The 15,674-nt window shown below is 28.7% G+C and overlaps 2 long non-coding RNA genes across 2 annotated transcripts; one reads left to right on the top strand and one right to left on the bottom strand.

Annotated features, from left to right (window-relative positions):
- The first annotated feature begins 1 nt into the window (after position 1).
- On the top strand, positions 2-653 carry LOC103579374 (uncharacterized). Its single transcript, XR_008404478.1, has 4 exons — positions 2-55; positions 120-276; positions 367-433; positions 547-653. It is a non-coding gene; the product is annotated as an uncharacterized LOC103579374 (long non-coding RNA).
- A 4,175-nt stretch (positions 654-4,828) lies between these two features.
- On the bottom strand, positions 4,829-14,840 carry LOC128668922 (uncharacterized). The gene is made up of 3 exons (XR_008404479.1): positions 14,483-14,840; positions 5,808-5,893; positions 4,829-4,894 (listed from the first exon to the last, which is right to left on the bottom strand). It is a non-coding gene; the product is annotated as an uncharacterized LOC128668922 (long non-coding RNA).
- Between the last annotated feature and the right edge of the window lie 834 nt (positions 14,841-15,674).

The raw sequence follows: 15,674 nt of genomic DNA, 5'->3' as shown, positions 1-15,674 counted from the left end.
GATAACATCAAAAAAGATAAAGATACACCAAGAAAATTAAAATGCTTTTTTTCAAGTAAGTATTACAAATTGTATTTACGATTCCTTAAAAGTATGTAACTAATTAAATTGCATTACAGAACTGAAATTTTATAATCTCGCATAATAATTGAAATATCGTTGAAAAATGTCAACTGTCTGCAATCATGAAAATCATTATCTTCAATAACAAGGAGACAAAGTTCCTAATATTTTTGAAAATTAGTGTTAATTAAGCTTCAATCAACATCGTCTCAGGTAAATACTATATTTCTTTATACTCTTCATAATATTTTAAAGAAATAGTTGAATACTTCAAAACTTAATTATGATTAATTTCTTTAACAGCTATGAATTGAGGAAATAATAAAATGACCAAGGCTGTACAAAGTTATAAACATCGGATATATTTACGGTACGAAAAATTTAATTTCATTGAATATCAAATTTTTCATTATTTTAATGGACTGTTTTCTATCTGAGATTTATAGTATTGAACTAATAACAATTTTATTTCCTATGTTTCAGAAATGGAAAATTTATGCAGGATAATTTTAAACAATGAAACTATACATATGTACGATACTGGTGAATTATCTTTGTATATATAGAAGCTAAAAAAATTCAACTGTAAGTAAAATACTCAACCACATAGAATAATTCAACTTAAAATTAATTATTGTCGACAATAATATTGTATCATAGAATTTAGAATAATTTATAATATCGTCCATCTCCGACATATATATATATATATATATATATATATATATATATATATATATATATATATATATAATATATATATATATATATATATATATATATATATATATTATATATATATATATATATATATATATATATATATATATATATATATATATATATATATATATATATATATTATATATATATATATATATATATATATATATATATATATATATATACCCTGATTAAGAGTAACGATTCGAAACGATTTGCAATGTTAAATACCCATAAGAAAGGTGATTCAAAAATATTCAAAGTATTTAAAAGCATTAAAAAGTATTCAAAATTTTTTTTTTCTAATCGTTTTAAATCATTTCTTTTAATAAGGGTATATGTGACACTAAAAACAAGAAATAAGGGAAAAGAACTAGAAAGTATAATACATAAAAATGCATAGATCAAAGTTCATGAAAAGTGAAATGTGTGTTATTATATATAGTTAAGAAAATATTATAAGTGAATAATAAACATTCTTATTTTCTTACAAATCAAAATGTCAGCCAAAATAATGCTAAAAATATAAATAATTAATTATTATACAAGCAGACATTATTACATATTGATTAGAGTTGATGTATCTTATATATTCAAGAACTATAGAATTGAAGTCATACGGTCATTTTAATTTTTTTAAATTATTCTCTAATGTAATATAATTTAATAATAGTTTAAGAATCATGTATTTAAATGTTACTTTGTTATTTGTTTTTTATTTTTATTTAAAATAATTTGCTTTCTCAGAGTATGTAAATCTCTATGTATTAAATTATTTTAGAGCATAGTTCAGAACAAATAAATAAAAACGTAAATACAGAGTAAATAAATGTACTCCGAGTAGCCAAGATTAAGCAACGGACAATGTCAAAATTTCTCATAAATTAGAAATGCTTCATTTTCAAAAATAAATATGCATTCTTGAAAAATTTTCAAAAAAACTTAAAAAAGAAGTTATTACTTAATCTCTAATTAGTTTGTAAAATTTTTTTGATCAATTTTTATAGTACTAAAATTGATTACTGAATTGGTCATTTATTGTGTATGTTGAAAAATTTTAATAGAATAATAAAATGAATTCAATAAAATTCACAAAAAAGATTGCTTACAAATTTTTATAATTCCTTTCAATCATTATAACTTAATTAATAACATATGCATCTTCAGTACTGTAAACCTGATAAACATTTGTCAATATTGTATATTTTTACATGTTACATGTGAAAATATGCAATATTTCAAATGTTTAGCGGTTCGCAGCTTTTTACCGACAGTTCAAGTAGTACACGGATACACATACATTTAACGCGTATGTGTGTGTCCATGTGATTTCAGTTCTCAAACTAGATACACGGAGCCACTAAGGTTCACAGGGAAAGCATTGTGGATTGGGGCCCCTGGTACTGACCATGGTACTGAAGTATACAGCCTGATACAGCTAAATGAATAGGACTAATAGTCGTTCTCTTCAACGCTTGATCCTCTTACCCCCACTACTTGTTTCGAATGTAAACAGTCAGACCCAGAAAAAATTTCCTATCTGGCCGGGTCGCATATATGATATGAGCCTGAAGTTAGCAGAGACAAAAGAAAATAAAATATTTAACAACGGATATCTTGAAAAATTTTAATCATAAACAATTACATAAATAGGATAGAATATTCTATTGAAATAAATTAGATATGCTAGCAAATTTTAATTATTTTTTTTTTTTTTCAGTTTAATGTTTTGGATTCATTAAAAAAAAAATAGTTTTTAACAAACTATCCTGACATTTTAAGTGATCGGAATAACTTTATATTATTGTATCACTTTCTTAATACCACTACTATCTAATAGCACCTTCTTTTTTTTTTTTTTTTTTTTTTTTATAATCGAAAAAAAATTTTGGCACGTCATAATTACTGAAAAAATCTTTGAAAAAAAAAAAAAAAAAATCGAAAAATTTCTTGCGCCAAAATATCTTTATTTTATGTGCGTACATCGACTGGATTATAAAGTATTTATAACGCATCAACTTCGGCAAAATATTATATATACATTATGTAACAAAAGATAAACAATAAGTGTGTGACATAAATATATTATTATTATGATTATAATTATTTTTAATTATTATAAACGTGATCGACTTGATGATAATTAATGTTCTTACAATAGTACCTAATTGAGATAATACGCGAAGTACACTAGCACACACACACACACAACACGTGCGTGTGAGTTATTATGAATACTTTAAATAGGTATATTTTTCCGATTGCCGCCTGGACTGTAAGTCACAAAAGAAAACAGAATTTAAACATCTAGTTTGAATATATATTTTACCTAAGTGTTAATAAAATGAGTAAGAGAAGCATTCACTATGTGTGCGTACTTTAAGAAGTGTAAAAAAAAATAATTTAGTTTTTTTTTGTTTTTTTTTTTTTTTTTTTTTTTTTTTTTTTTTTTTTTTTCAAGATTTCAGTCTCAAAAGTTTCTTTGGAACCTAAAAAAATCCTGATAAAAAATCAGCTCGATATCTCTGAAATTGCGCAGACGCTTGACAATTTTATTTTCCCATTAAAAATACACGGAAAAAAATTTATTTTTAAATATTTCTTCAAAAAATTAAATGAAAATTTTTTTTTTCCAAAAAAAATCAAATTCTCCACAAAAATGTCCTAAATAGCCATATTCGTAACTCTAATGCAAAAAAAGTTACTGACCTCCAAAGTTCAAGAAAAATAGATTTTCTGTTAAAGATTCCAAATTAAAATTAAAAAAAAATACCACCAATTAAACAACAACAAAGTGAAGACAGTAATTGTACAAAAATATTATTTTTGTTTTTTGAAATTTGGAGGCTTGTAACTTTTTTTTGAGTTATAGTTACAATCATGACAATTCAGAACATTTTTGTAGGGAAATTGATTTCCTGTAGAAGTCTACCAGTCATAATTGGAAGAAAAAAATTTTTATTTAATTTTTTAAAGAAAAAGAAAAAAAAATTTTTTACTTGTATTTTAAATCAGAAAATCAAATTGTCAAGCACCAGTGCAATTTTAGAGGTATCAGACTAATTTCTTAGGAGAATAAATTTTCCAAAGTGAAAACTAGGTTTTTAAGCATAGACTTAAATACATACAATTGTCAATTAATTAATAATTAATTAATCTTGGAAAATCTCCGAATGTTTGAAATAGTAAATTTTTTTATTGTAACTAAAATTAAAAAAAAAAAATTAGTTATGACACATCGATATCAAGTTTTCTAGCACCTAAAAAAATTTCTGTGGCTTATGGAAAAATTTCTTTTTGAATTTCAACTTATTTGTAAATATAAATACTACTATAGGCAGTCAAATCTTATTCATTGAAGAAAAAATTGAAAACCTTGCAAATTTATCAGTTATATACATAAATATTAGACTGTGCCAAAATAAGTTTTTTTTTTTCGATTAAACGTATCTTAAAAGTTTCTTCAATATGAAAAAAAAAATTCTCCTAAAGTTTGAGTTCAACATCTCAAAAATTAAAGTGGCGCAAAGAGGGGTTTCCTTTCCCATTTAAATAACATTGTAAAATTTTTTTGTTTTTATTTTTAAAATAACTACACGAAGAAATTTTTTTTTCAATTTTGCTCTCGACTATTTTATAGAAAATTTTATTTTCTACAAAATTGTTCGTGTCCATTTTTTTCTAAACTCAATAGAAACAAAGTTACAGAGGGCCGAATAGGAGGAAAAAAATAAGTAATGAATTAATAACAGAAAAAAATTTATTATTTTAACTTATCAATTAATTAACTCAATTCACTTCATTATTCATCAAAAATTTTTGAATTTAACATTGTTTTGAATTAATCACAAAATAAAATTTACCATAAAACAGAAATAAATTATAATTAAAATTAAAACAGAAATTAATTTTAATTATAAGGCCGAGAACATCAAAATAATCTTATAAATCAGACAAACAACACAGCAGACTAGGTAAAAAAAATGTAATCGGTACCATCATGTGAATATTTAATGTAGTAGATGTGTAAAAACATTGAATTCGAATTAATTGGCTTTTCATAAAAGTATGACAGTCCTGATCTTACCTTATACTTGGTAATTACGTACTGAAAAAATATATATCTGTGTTAAAAAGAAATATGCGTAAGAAATTATGTCTCATGTACCGGACATAATACATGAAATATATTATTTTTGTTCGGATATTTAATTTAGTATGGAAGTTAGGCAACATAAGTTCAATGAGACATATCGGTATTTACGTAACGTAAGAGTAAACTCGGTCCATTAACAGTAATTGCTACAACTTCATCAATATTTCAAATAATTAAAAAACCAAAGAAACCAAACTGGCTCTCTTTCAAACTGGTGACTTATTTTCACGTGCCGTGATAATAATAAATCAAATCCATTTAGAACAAACATTTAAGTCGAAATTTAAAGATAATTAAACAAAAATTCAAATTTCATTGTTATAATAATTAGCACTCGTTAAAAACTCAGCACTAATAACAGTGCATGTGAAAAAGTTTTTTTCAACAGTTATTAAGTTTTAATAGTTTTTTATAGATATCAAACTATTATATTCATTAGTATATTAGAGTTGATTGACGGTGATATTTATTCTTTTAATATTGTTTATAATTAGTTGAACATGAGAAAATAGTTATCTTGAAGAGAAGAACTTAAAACTTTATTATTTTTGAGAACTCCGGAAAAATGCATTTCGTCGTAAACTTAGTCTCTACAAAATTAATTTCTGTTTTTAAGAATAACGCTATTTTCCGATACGTAATTTTTGATTAATTTTCAAAGACATATTATGCTTAACCAACCAGATTAAAAAAAAACTAAATGGTCCAACTTTTGATTTTTTTTTTCAAACTTTTAAAGTTGCAACTGACAATTATTTTATTTTGTAAGTTTGGATTACAAATAAAAGCAAAAAAATTCGTTCATTATGCTAAAAAATTATTTTTGAAAAAAAGAAAAAAAATTATTGAAAAAGTATAAGATTACCCGAATAATAATTTTGTTGGTATGTAGGTTGAAACTCTTTATTTGGTTGACATTTGTTGATGTATCGAGATATGAGGAGATCAAAACTGAAATGTACATATATCTACTTAGGTCATGAAATATACGGAGATCAACGTACAGCTGAATAGCTACACGTACATTACAATTTTAATAGCATTATATCTATTATCTCTAAAAATTTTTGATACACTTGTTGTGTGTAATCAAAATAAGACATATCCTCACACGTATATGAACTTCGAAATTGAATGCATAGATTATTTTATATTAATCCAAATAAATCAGTAATAAATAAAAAAAAAAATACACGTATAGAAAATTGGAAATGATTAAACCTCTAAGCTAATCGATTTGTTCTAAAGAGCAAAAGACCATGAAGCTTAGGTCGTTAAATAAAGTAAAAATCATTCAAACTTTGTTAGAGTAGCTTTTAGCGATTGTAAGATTCGATGGATATATTTGCTTAATTTAGCATTTTAGTGATTTTATTTACCTCTGTGTATCATGTGTGCCTTCGGAAAAAAAAGTAATTATCAAAAAGACTTTTTTAAACAATGCTCAGCAATAAAATGTTAATTTAGGTATTTTTTTTTAATATTAATACGGCCAATAGATAATTAAAAGTGCATTCACTTAGATTAAAAATACAAGCGAACGTGACATTGCGTAGTTTAATAAGCAAATGAAGCAAAAGGTAAAAGATGCACTATCGATTGTAGATTGTTTTGCTTATATTATTATTGTACATTATAATTTCAAGTTACAGAAAAAATTCCGCTTGTACATTGAAAGTAGAGCTCAACTTAGAATAAAATTTGTTTTTGGTGACTTAAATCATTATTCAGCAGGTGCGAAAGTAAACATTTATTTTCAGTCATTAATTATCTTTATTTGCAGGTTCAACAATTAACTACAAATACTCATGGGAAGCACATTAATGTAACTCATGGCAGTGATGAGGTGAGTTAAAAAATATTTTGAAAATGTGAAAAAATATTTAAAGCTGTTACGTCCCAGCCTGCTCATCAGATGTCTCTGACTATTTTTAAATACTAATTATTAAGAGACCGATCTGGGACCTAACTAATTAACTAAGATGTATATTGATAATTTAGCAAGTTGCATAATTAATAAGTTACTCTATATTATAGGATATAATATAATATAATAATATAGCATAACATAATAATATAAAATAATAGAACATAAAATAATATGATATTATTTAGAATATTTGAAACATATTGATAAAGTTATTTTTTTTCTTAATATTTGTTATGTATAAATAAACGCTGACGCCTCGAGTAAATCCTCGAGACGTGCAGCTGCACAAACATCTATTTTGTTCTAAGATAACTTTTGTTCATAGATAAGTGACTCATTTGTTAATAACAAAAACGGAGAAAGCGTGAGAACGGAGAATGGATCATTCGAGAATATTGCTTATCACGATCCACCCCTCTATATCGAACGATGCGCGGGCCTGATGCCCAAGCGCCTCGTATTGATAAGAGACTTACTCTAGTTTTTCTCGATCAAGAGAAGTCAGTCTGAAATATAGAATCATAGAGAGCAGTCAGACTCAATATTAAATACTCAACTTCTTTCTCACCCTTTCGAAGTTATTGTTAGACGAACTTTAACAATTTATAAATTGATTCAATTGTATATTTCCACATTATTAAAATTATTCTTTTACAATTGAATAAATCGGATTGAAATATAAAATAATAACCAGTTTATTTCAACCACCGAATGGTGGCTGTTCAACCCCTACTAAATAATTATTTATAATTATATGTAAGTTCTCATTACGTCCAATTCAAATCGACCGCTCAACCACGCCAGCGCCAAAACATCAACCAGGACGTAACAAAGCAGTGAAAAGTCTTTCTTTATCTACGACTTTGTTTTAGGAAGTACAGAACAATAATAATAATGAAACAATAGAAAAATTAATGGAGGAAAATAGGCAATTAAATGACGAAATGCAACCAATGCCCCGTCAACGACATTCTGATGATAATAATGAAGATCTCCAACGACTACAACGACAACAAGAACAACAATTACAAGAGCAACGACTAAAACAGCGATTAGAAGAAGTGCTACGACAACGATAAAACCAACGACAAGAACAACAATTGGCAGATCAATGACGACAACAGCGATTAAAAGAACTACAAAGGCAACAGAAACTAAGACAAGTCCAGGAATTAGAAGAACATCGGCGACGACAGCGATTAGTAGAACAACGTCGGCAGCAACTACAACACGCCGAAAATGAAGAAGATCAGCGCATAATTGACCCAGTTCACGTTGGAGGACAAATATACGTTTCTAGCCGTTCACATACCGAAGCATTTAGACAGTATAAACCATCAAAATTTATAACGGTAATGTCACATGCGATTTGGGGGTATCGAAATTTGGCTCTTCGAGCGGTTAAAATTACTAAAAGAAACCAAAGTAAATTGCCATTAACACCTGAAAAGAGAGTGGTCCTGGAACACCAATATCATAAATTTCTAAAAAAAAGAAATTTATCTAACGAGATGGTCATCATGGAACGAAATAACATTAATACGTATTTAGGACGTTCTATTACAAGTGCAGAAAAAAAAGCAATGGGATCAGGATAATGCATGTAATATGGAGATTTAAGTTAAAATAAATACAGATACTAAAATACTCGATTTACTAATTTGCTCATAAATAATAAGTAGATCCTTACCGATTTCCAGCTACAAAATACAAAAAAAATAACAGTTATTCACAAATATTTTTTTTTTTTTTCCAACTGGTTCAAGTCTTCAACTGATTAAAGACAAAAGCTGCACTACACTGTGAAAATTTTCCAAAAAATTTTACTATGGGTGCATTGTAATACCGGACCACAAGAAAACTGGTACAAAATTTACAAGTGTCCCATAGCAAAATGTATGCGCATAGGTCCCAATCGTGTCGTCTGTGCATACGTTTACTATGGGACACTTGTAAATTTTGTACCAGTTTTCTTATGGTCCGGTGTTACAATGCAGCCATAGTAAAATTTAATAAGAATTTTTCACAGTGTATTAGAAATTGCTTAAAATTCGTAAAATACATCAGGAAATGAAGTAAAAGAAAATATAATGTTTGAAATGTCTCATTTTCTAAAACATATTATACTTGCTGAAAGCTTTCAAGATGTTACATTAAAAAATTAAGAACCATATACCTTAGAAGTGAATTATTTGTTCCACAAAAAAAAGGCCTTAATACAAATTAATCTTAGCAGTTATTTACACGACATCATAAATTAAATATAAATTAATTTTTTTTAATTTTCTTTTTAAATTTGAAAATTCCGTACAAAATCAAGAAATCAAGCAATAAAATTAATAATTTTGGAAATAAAAATAGAAAATTGTCATGACAAATCTATTAATTTAAATATTGACAACTCAAACTTGAACGATATCGTCTGTTGTGTACTTAAGACAAAAAAGTCAGTTTCTTAAATTCAGTATACTCTATAAATTAAGGTGTGTCGAAAAATAATGTTTTTTTTTTGGCACTACCAAAAATCGATGGTATACGACAAAATAAAAATTCCGTCAGAAAATCAGCTCTTAAATTCAAGTTTTAGAGGTAGTAACTCATCGCGATTTTTCATTTCCCATTTAAATAACATGGGGAAAAAAATTGCGATGAGCTGCTTGTAAAATTAGAATTTAAAAGCTGATCTTCTGTTAGAATTTTTATTTTGTCATACACTATAAATTACTGGTAGTGTCCAAAAAGAAAAAAAAAAGATATTTTTTGACACACCCTAATATAAATATTAGACTGGGCCAAAAAAATCGACTGTATTTTTTTTTAGAGTATGTTAAAAATATTATTTGGGATGCGGAAAAAAAATTATTGTGAAAATTTAAGCCCTTAATATTAATATTAAGAGGTCTATCATCGCAGTTTTTTAGTTTTTTCTAATGAGCGGGTTTTTGTCTCATCACTCTAAAACCACCGAGGCAAACGAAATTGACTTGACCACATTTTTGAAAGGAAATTGAATCTTCTACAAAAATGGTCTGATTGAAATTTTTCGTCAGATGAACCGTTTCCTTATAATCATGCCTTCAACATTTGTATGATTTTACAATTTAATTGTTCGACTTTGGAATTTTGTAATTAATGTAAAAATAAGTTTCTGAAAAAAGCTAATAAATATTCTTGAAGAAAATTAAATGCTCTACGAAAAAAAACCTCTTAACAATTATTGCTAAATTCATTTCGTCAAAAGTTATTCAAGGTTGAAGTTAAGTCAAAACGACTTCAATAACCTTGAATAACTTTTGAAGGACCAAGTTTAGCAATAATTGTTAAGAGACTATTTCAGTTCAGCACTTAACTTCCTTTAAAAATATTCATTTATTTCGGAAACTGATTTTTACATTAATTACAAAATTTTGGCTGAGCAATCAAATTGAAAAATCATACCAATGTTCAAGGCATGATCATAAAGAAACGGATCACCTGACGAAAAATCTCAATCAGTCTTTTTTGTAGAGCATTCAATTTCCTTCAGAAAATGTACTTAAGTCGATTCCATTTACGTCGATGGTTTGAGAGTTATGAGGAAAAAACCCGCTCATTAAAAAAAAACTAAAAAACTGCGATGACAGGCCTCTTAATATTAATATCAAAGGCTCAAATGTTCACAATTTTTTTTTTCTCATCCCAAATAAAATTTTCAATATATTAAAAAAAAAAAAAATAGTCGATTTTTTTGACCCAGTCTAATAAATATATATTTTACACACTCACACAAAGTTATGATTTCACTGTCGAAATATTATTTTGTATAAAAAGAATTTCATGAATTCTTTTATTATCTTACTACGAGCATTTTCCAGTAAGACTAAGCGCGCGCGCGTGTGTGTGTGTGTGGATGTAAACTCTTCATATATTTTTCAATGAATTGACCGATTGAAATGGTTGAGGTGGCAATTGAAAGAGCTTGTTGGCCGTCAACTTTTCTGAAAATGTTAAATCGATCGATCAAATGGACTCTAAGATATAGAAGAAATACAGAAAAAAAAAATTTTTTTTTTCAGTTTTTTTAAAATTTTTCAGAAATGGCTCAATCGATCAATTCTATAATCTGATTAGTTTTAGAACTCAATAAAACGCATCGATTGCCACCTTAACTGTCTCAATCGGTCAATTCCTTTAAGAGATATCGTTGGAGAAAAAATGGTAAAAAACGATTTTTGTCGAAAACAACGGCTTTTAAAAGTATTTTCGAGCTGGAAGAGCTCGAAAATGTATTCACAAAAATGTTTTCGAGCGCTTAGAGCCCCTAGAGCTCAAAAACAGCTGGAAGTTTTAGGGCTGGCCCGCAGGGTCAACCGATAGACCGATTTTTTTTTTTTATTTCTCAAAAGTACAAGAAATACTACGAGTCCATACCCAGGGTATTCAAACATTCGGTTTCCCATATGCCGGCTAGCAGGATACGCCCATAATACTAACTTGATGTATCGGTCGACATACCCCAGTTAGTCAAGAGGAGGCGTGGTTCATCCCCTACCCTCCTGAGAAAACGCCCAATTTATTTTACATGCATTTATCTACGCCACACATTCTCACACACACCTAACTTCGAAACTGATCTTAATGTATAATAGAGAAATGTTGTAGTTTTGAATAATTTCCATCATGAATAAACTGTGCTGATTTCGAATTTTGTTATACATCACTTTCGAGCGCCAAATGGGGCCTTCACTTTTGGCAGACAATGTGAAAGTGTCAGGATAGATTTCGTTTTTACATTTAAAACAAGAGCGAGCAAAATATACACCAACACTTCTGAATTGTCTACAAAAAATTATCTCTGTAATTGGCGTTCAAAAATTATGCACAACAAAATTCGAGTTTATCACAGTTTATTCATGATAAAAATCCTGCTAAACTACATAATATTTCGGTCAACCATTAATATTTTGCAAAACACTATGATTATTTTTATCGTTCGAATAAACAGTTGGATGTTTATCGATGCACATCAAAAAATAATAACTGTTAATTCACTAACAGCGTATAAATAGACTGAAAATCCACATTGGAATTAAAACCAAACGACAACCGGCCTAATAATTCAGAATTCCCTCGCAGTTTTGAATCACCCTGGAAACACGGTGGAATCACGGTGGATCCAGGATGGTTACAGGGTGGGTTTGTGCCATTCTTTCACCGTGTATACACGGTGGTTACACGGTGTACCCACCATGATTCCACGTCCACCGCGTAACCATCGTGGAAACGCCGTGTAACCACCGTGTATATACGGTGATAAAATGACACAAACCCACCCTGGATCCACCGTGATTCCACCATGTTTCCACTCCAAGGGTGTTTCCAGGCTGATTCAAAACCGCCAGGGTTAGCTGCACGAAGTTGGCTCCCTGGTTAGCATTAAATATGATCTACAACAAAATTCAAAAGTTGTAGAGTAAATTCATGATGGTAATCTTGTGAAACTACATAATATTCTTATTAAACATTGAAATATTACAAAATGCTACAATTTCTCTCCGAGGGAAATAACCGCAGCACATAGACAAACAACACATGAATACACAAAAAATTCGCATTGAAACGAAAAGAAACAAAATCCATAAAAAAACTGCCAAATTGACTGTCAGAATTTAACTCTCCGGTTGGCGGTCAAAAAAAGACATGCTTTAGAATTTTAATTTCTCCCCACTTCCCTAATAACACAGTTTGCTTAAGCAAAAGTTTACAATACAAAAGTTTCGTTGTATTTTTTGTCGAATTTCCGTCAACTTCGGACTTTTCCACTTTTTACTACAATTTGTATGCAACTTGCTATTGAATTTGACGTGAATTTACTGCCCGAATTAGAATACAAAGTCACTTCAAAAGTTGACAAGAAAAAAGTTGTCTTTAATTTTCAGGCAAATTTTAAGTCAATTTATCATTAATCTGACTTGAAAAATTGTTAAATATATTTTTACTTTCAAATTGTAGACAATCGTATGTAAAAATTTCCTTATCTTCTGAAATGGTAAGAATGAACATGACCGATTTTTTTTTTTTTTCGTAAAAGTTTACCTTTAAATTAAAAAAAGATTTACCGCAAATTCTGATTTTCAACTTTTGGTGTGAAAATGTCAGCAAATTCGGGCAGCAGATTTCAGGTAATTTCAGCATAAAATCAATTCAATGCAAAGTGTCAATTTCAATGCAAAGTGACTATTAGGGTTGTTCGTGATGGGAATGTGTAGAACTACAAAATGCTCCTATTGAAAATTGAAATTTCGCAAAATATTATATTTCCTTGTTATCCAATCAGACAATTTCATGTTTATCGATGTCAATTGAAAAATAACCGCAGCATCATAATAAACAACAGTTGAATACAAAAAAAATTCGCATTTGAATCAGATCCATACGAATCCTATCATCAATCATCAGAATTGACTGCTAGAATCTATCTCTTCAATTGGCGGTCAAAAATGGCATACATCAGAATTTCAAGTTTGCACTGTTTGTTCGTGATGGAAATCATGTGGAAGTGCATTAATTTCATTACAAACATTGATATTTAACGAAATTTAAGGATTTTCCTCTCGTAAGCGGACAATTTCATGTCTATCGAGGTCTATTGAAAAAAACCACAGCATGACGATGAGCAACACGTAAATACTGAAAGAATTCACATTGGGATCGAATCCATACGATTTCTATATATAATCAACAAGAATGACTGCTAGAATCTATCTCTTCAATTTGCGGTCAAAAATGACATACATCAGAATCTCAAGTTTGCACTGTTTGTTCGTGATAGAAATCATATAGAAGTCCATTAATTTCATTACAAACATTGATAGTTGACGAAACTTAAAGATTTTCCTCTCTTTTAAGCGGACAATTTCATGTCTATCGTGGTCTATTGAAAAAAAACCACAGCATGACGATGAGCAACACGTAAATACTGAAAGAATTCACATTGGGATCGAATCCATACGATTCCTATATATAATCAACAAAAATGACTGCTAGAATCTATCTCTTCCATTTGCGGTCAAAAATGACATACAGCAGAATTTCAAGTTCGCACTGTTTGTTCGTAATAGAAATCACATAGAAGTGTATAATTTTCATTACAAATATTGATATATAACGAAATTTAAGGATTTTCTTCTTTTTCATGCGGACAATGTCATATTTATCGATGTCCATCACAAATATTTATATCGAATAAAATTCCAAGTTAGGTATCAATTACTAACCCTGATAAGTCTGAGAACGAATTAAAGAACGTTAATAGTATTAAGTAACCTAAAAGGTTTCTATTTGAAAGTTTTGTTCTTACATTTCGCCGGCTAATTAAATTATAACAATAAGAAGCAGAATACAGAAATTATAAAAATTAATTAATTTTTTAAGCCTAACAAAACCTATAGGGAAATCAAATCGATTCTTTTCTAATGTCAAGAAAATAATAAAATCAAAAAATATTTAAATCGAAAACTAAAAGTAAACTTATCAATCATTATATTGTATATTAATTTAATTAATCTGTGTTTGGAATATTTTTGATAAAATGCATTTAAAATTCTATAAATAATTATAATATCATTTACCTGTACTAAACTTTTTTATTATAATTGGTTACAAGATAATTTTTTTTATAATAATAGCACTATGGTACAATTTCTCACTCAGATGCTGATTAAATATATTATTGTACTATATTTAGAATTATAAAAATTATATCATTAGAGTTTACATCGGTTGTAATTGTTTATTACTATTATAAATAATAATATTAAAAGATTCACTTCCCTTCAATATATAAACAAATCGGAATGCTTACTATTTTCATACAAGTTCTCTAAGAAATTTATTATCTAACCAATTTTCAGTATGAATATGCTATCTATTAATGAACTTGCAGACTATTTTGTAAAATCTGCTTTATCTAAATATAGTACTTGTATTTGATATTTATACTATTCCTAAACGCTACGCCAATGGCACCAATTATTACTCATGACTCTATGTGTGAATTCCTTTATGAATTTTTGGTAATGTCCCCCCTTTCCCCTTTGCTATCACTGCCAACAACCTTGTAAATTTCAGACTAGGCAGCCATTTTGTTGGCAAAGTGTCCCCATCCCATATACTAACTAAATATTGAGGATAATTCAGCGTAGCGGTTTAGTTTAATATCACAAAAGTTATTAATTACTAAAGCGGTTCAAGCACGCGGTTGCAAGTAGCAAAGACACGTTGTAGAATAAAAATTGGTAGCGTCGTTGAATTGTCGAGAAGCTTGGTGTCGACGTGGCAGCTTTGCTGCATATAACGAATTTTCCCATTGGCTTAAAAGCGCGCCAACAGGTAGCAGTTGATAGCGAACGCTCTCATTGGCTGACCAATATAAAACGAATTATGTGATTGGCCAGCTTGTAGCGGGTTCTCAGGACTCTTGAAACGGTCCTGAGTTAGAAATTGTATGTGCCGGGCCCAACTAGCGAGTGACCCGGCACTATTCTGACCTTCAGTCAGTAGCGAGCTCGGCAACTCCCGAACCGAGCGGAAATGCACAAAGCTTGATTCAAATTAATCAAGCTCGTGACTGAACTGTGTAATAATTGCGTTATCCCACGTGGAGGGTTATTGTGTATCCAACGTTTTCCAGGACATTCCTGATATTGGTATTTGCGGAAGCGTTTATTGTAAGTAACTAAACATTATTATAATTGGCAATAAACTTGTACTTTTCTAATTAATTCCTTTCACTCTATTTATCACTCATATTATTTATTATCC

Source organism: Microplitis demolitor, chromosome 1 (assembly GCF_026212275.2).
Source record: "Microplitis demolitor isolate Queensland-Clemson2020A chromosome 1, iyMicDemo2.1a, whole genome shotgun sequence".
NCBI classification, from domain to species: Eukaryota; Metazoa; Arthropoda; class Insecta; order Hymenoptera; family Braconidae; genus Microplitis; species Microplitis demolitor.
The sequence above is the reverse complement of the archived record's forward strand: the minus strand, read 5'-3'. Positions and strand labels throughout refer to the sequence as shown.